A 5,011-nucleotide genomic window follows, 5' to 3' on the forward strand; every position below is an offset into this window, starting at 1 on the left:
AAATGGTCTTATTCCAAAATAACCGGCCCTAAATGGTACTCTCCAGTTTCTAAACATAAGGCATGTTTCTTTATTAATTCAAACATTGTAAAATCCCGTATTATAGATAAAAATGTCAGCAACTATAACATACCAACATGGTTGATATGATGTAAAATCTCTCTCCCTCTCTCTCTCTCACACACACACACGCGCGTGTGCACGCACGCACGCATGTCCGCGAATATCATGAACAATTGAATACTGAGACAGCTCATGAATCCACATCTATGACCGTGCTCTTTATTGATAGAAAGTCTCTTCTTGCGAATTAGGACTCGGAGATCAAGTCCAAAACAAACCAAGCAGATCGGGGTACACAATGAACGGACCAACGGTTACAAGGAACAAGTCTGGTGCGATACTTACATGGGGCATGTGAGGCAATACTTACATGGGGCATGTGAGGCGTGGTGTGGTGGCACGGCGTAGAGCCGCGTGGCACGTAATGCGGTGAGGCCAAAGATGTCACCCATGTCAAGCTCCGCGGGCTTCATGCCATCGGGCAGCTCCCAGTTGAATCCGTGCGCGAGCTGCGCGACAGCGAACTCCACCGCATGTTGGCCAAGCCCCTGCGCAGGGCAGGAGCGCCGTCCGGACCCAAACGGCAAGAACTCGTAGCAGCCACCCTTGAGGTCCAGCCCGGCGGCCTCTCGCTCGCCGGGCATGAACCGCGAAGGTCGGAACGTGTCGCCGTCCTTCCAGGCCCCGGGGTCACGGTTGATCGCCCATGCATTCACCAACACGCGGGAGCCTTTGGGCACAAAGTAGCCACCGACGACGCAGTCTTTAGCAGACTCGTGGAGGAGCAGTGGGATGGGCGGGTGCATGCGGAGCGTCTCCTTGACGACACATCTGAGGAAAGGGAGCTTGTCGAGGTCGGGCTCATCCACGGTACGGTCGAGCCCCAGCACATTGGCGAGCTCCTGCTGCAGCCGTCGTAGGTCGTCTGGGCTACGCATCATCTCTGCCATCGCCCACTCGGTCATGGACCCCACTGTCTCTGGCCCACCAAACAACATGTCCTGCATAGATAGGCACATGCACGTTACCACGTACTTATACATATCCCTGATTCGTTATTGCTAAAAGGGATTCGGTGATGTTGATGGTAGGTAGGTAGTCTCTCTCTCCCCACCCAAAATCTAATAATAGAAGTTTTACACGAGACTGGAACTCATACTTGATTCTCTCACAAATTTGTAGCAAAAGTTCATGTCATAAATAAAATTTCTTTAATGGAATCTAATAATAGAAAATGTACAAATGTTATATCTATTTATCATATGATTGCAAGCCTCACTTTGTTATTCTCCACGGTTCCTTTATTCTAAAGGGCACCTTTGAGAGTTTTATTTCCTTTACAAAATTATTCATGTCCTCAATGGCAAGGAGGAGTTGTGCGTATTAACCGATATTAGCCTTTGATTATATGTATGTAGAGAATGACTATTTTTACCATTTGATTGGTTTTCAATTGGTCCCAATCAAAATTTTGCACCATACAAACAACGCCGCATGGCACTATCATGTTGACTGATATCCAACTCAGTATAAATAAAGAAAAATGCACCATACAAAAAATGACACATGTCTCTATCAAATAAAAACCAAATTTAAGTGATTTCAAAACCTCTATTACAAGCTTGCTTGCTATGATTTTCATGTTTCAAAGCATGTGAAAACAATGGTAATACACGGCTACTTATTCTATATAAAGATCTTGCACCAAAAACACAATGAAAGTACAATCTACATTTTTTTAGCAAACGAAAGTACAATCTACATGAATATCACCTTTCACCATAAACCATTCAGCGAACAAGTGTATTTGTACTTTTCGCAATACTAGTACTACTTACACTCTCTAAACATCAAGGGTACATGCAATATATATTGCGACCCGTTACTTTTGAAATGTAAATAAAACACTAAAATATGTATATGCACTTTTTTTATGAAGAAAAGACACCCAAAGGACATCTAAATACGTATATGCACTTGCTAAAACTAGCAACAAACCAAAAATTAAAATAAAAACAATAATAATGAAAATAATAATAAAACAAGAAATCAGCAAAAAGCAAAAAAAAAAACACACCATCCAAGCCAAAGTCTATTACCTAAATAATAGATAAATAATTAGGTATCAAAACCACCTAGTAGAAAGTCCATTGACCAAAATACAAGAGTAAAAAAAGAAACTAAAAATAAGAAGCATGGAAAGAAAATGACCAATGAGTCGAAAAAACAGACCGGCTATATGGCAGCAGCTGAGTTTTTTGGCGTATGTGGATTCCACACGTCCATTTCGTGCATCAGAAAGGTGTAACAGCTCCCAGGTCCGTAGGCACCCTCTATGAACAGTAAATACCAAAAATATAAAAAAATTCAAAAAATATCGGAAACTTTGCAATGACCAAACTTTGTAGGTTCTTGCAAGTTTTCATGCCAAAATATCATGTAGAGAAAAGTGTACAAATGAGTTTCAGATTTTAGTGCTAAAAGTACTTGAAACTTCAAGCACCAAAATCTTTTTCATGTGTAGAGCTCCTCGAATGGTTTTTTGGCATGAAAACTTGCATGCACCTACAAAGTTTGATCATCTTTGATGTTGCAAAGTTTCAGTTTTTTTTTGATTTTACTGTTCATAGAGGGTGCTTAGGCACCCGGGAACCGAAAAACCACTCTCTGTTTTCATGCATTTTTAGTCCTCCCTTTGCTTCCTCCTTGCACCAAGCCGCCCGTCTGACATCGGCCGGACCGTCAGCTCCCGCCACCCGCAGCCGGAGGCGCTGCCTCGCGCGCCTCCCCTCTGCCCAAGCCACCCCCGGCTACACCCCTCTAACCCTCCACCACCCTTCTTCTCTTATCCCGGCTACCCCTCTAAGCCTCCCACTCGCTGCATCCCCATCTCCCGCTCATTTATGGCTTTTCCTCACTCAGGACGCTGGCCTCGTCACCCCCCTCTCCGCCTTGGAGCTCCCCGCTGCCTCGCCTTTCTTCACCAAGGAAAATCGATCGATGTTTTAGTCATTATCAAGCAACTTACAAATACTCACTCCGTCCGAAAAAGCTTGTCCCTCAAATGGATGTATCTAGAGTTAGTGCTAGATACATCCATTTGAAAAGCAAGCTTGGGACAAGTTTTTCCGGACGAAGGGAGTAGCAAACACGTCTACACGTACGAGGTTTCTCTCGTCGGATTTTGGTCATACTCTGCAGATCAAGCCGTCCGTCGGTAGAACTAGTGTGGAGCACACCGCCATGGATATACGGTGAAGACTGTAAGATGGTAAATACAGTACCAGTTACGTACCATAATCATGGCCCTGACGTTATCGCGGGTGAAGCGGAGGGCGTCCTCTCTGTGCTTCCCGCTGATTGGGTTTGCCTCGGCGAGAAACGCGAGCAGGCCGTCTACCAAGTCGGCGTCGGGGTCGGCGGCGTTCTTGCCCCTCCTCATGTGCTCGTCGATGATCCTGTCGATAAATTTATCGAGAGCGCCGCGCCCCGTGCGGAGGCGGCGGTTGAAGCCCCGCCGGCCCACCCAGCCGAGCCACGGGAAGAAGTCACCGATGTGGAACAATCCTAGGAGGCTGGAGAACTCCTGGAGGATGGCGATGAACTCGTCGAGCCCATCCTCGTCGCGGGTGCTGAAGGCGGCGCGGAAGATGACACCGACGGTGAGGTTGAAGATGAGCTCGCCGAGGTTGACGGCCTCGCCGCTGCGCCTGCCGACGGCGCGGGCCAGCGCCCCGTACCCGTCGCGCACGGCGAGCCACGTCTCGGCGCGGCGGCGGCTGAAGATCTTGGTGACGCAGAGCTTGCGCATCTGGCGCCAGTAGGCGCCGTTGTGCGCGAACGCCATGTCGGAGCGGCCGTAGGTGAGGTAGACGACGGCGATGGTGGCCGGGCGGTTCGAGAAGGCGGCGTCCTGCACGTGCAGCACCTCGCGCGCGTACTCCGGCGTCGACACCGCGAAGACGTGGAGCCTGCCGAGGCGAAGGTGCAGCAGCCCGCCGTAGTGCTTCGCTAGCGCCGCTAGGCCGCGGTGGGTCAGCTGGTCCACTAACGTCATGTTGCCGATGACTGGCAGCGGCTTCGGACCCGGAGGAAATGGCGCGCTGCCCAGCCGCCGCCTCTGCAGAATGACGAAAGCCAGCGAGGCGAGGAACAACCAGATCAGTGGATCCTTGAGAAACTCCGTGGCGATCTTTGCAGAGGCCGCCATTGACGATAGCCGACTCACGAGCTGGATAGCGATAATACTGCAAGAACCCTCCACAGCTATCCGTGTGGATGCATGGTTTATATATTTGTCCCCCGCCCGCAGGTCTCACAAGTGAATAGTTAAAGTAATGCTACACCCACAAAAATTTACCTAAGAATTTTACGTAAAGACCGATGTGAAAGTAATTAATTGGACCAGGATTAGTGGTTGCGGTCTACCCGTTAAGGGCTTGTTTGGTTCCACGTAATCCCTCGGGATCACTATCCAAAACCGGGGCGTACAGCCCACGGGGCAAAGTCGGCCCGCGGAAAACTACATGAGTATTTGGTCGCTCGCTCACCAGGGATTATGGACCCCGATCTGCGTCGTTTCCACGGGGCAGTTTTCCACGTCGCCAGGGGTCGGGGAGGAAACCCACGACGCGGTGCTTGATTTTCCGCCTTCTCCATCCAGCAACAATCCCTTGCCATAGGCCTCCAGTCCTCCTTCTTCCCCCCTCCTCCGGCGTCCAAACTGCAACATGATATTTTTCATGGTTTGTACGGCGATACCATGTGAGCAGGGAAATCCCCCGCTTGGGGGTTTACTGCCCAGGCTTTTCCATCCCCAACAACCAAATAAGCCCTAAATTCAGGGGGGGGGGGGGCTTAATAAGGAAGTTTATGTAGGGGCTTCGTAAGAGCCCGTGGATGTAGGAATTTTGATAGTCGAAAGTCACTAGTAGAAAACAGGGCTTTG

The 5,011-nt window shown here is 49.1% G+C and overlaps 1 pseudogene; it reads right to left on the reverse strand.

Annotated features, from left to right (window-relative positions):
* Window positions 1–256: 256 nt before the first annotated feature.
* Window positions 257–4,315, reverse strand: LOC123174362 (cytochrome P450 84A1-like; annotated as a pseudogene).
* Window positions 4,316–5,011: the final 696 nt, after the last annotated feature.

The sequence above is a fragment of the Triticum aestivum genome, chromosome 1D, assembly GCF_018294505.1.
Source record: "Triticum aestivum cultivar Chinese Spring chromosome 1D, IWGSC CS RefSeq v2.1, whole genome shotgun sequence".
Classification (NCBI taxonomy): Eukaryota; Viridiplantae; Streptophyta; class Magnoliopsida; order Poales; family Poaceae; genus Triticum; species Triticum aestivum.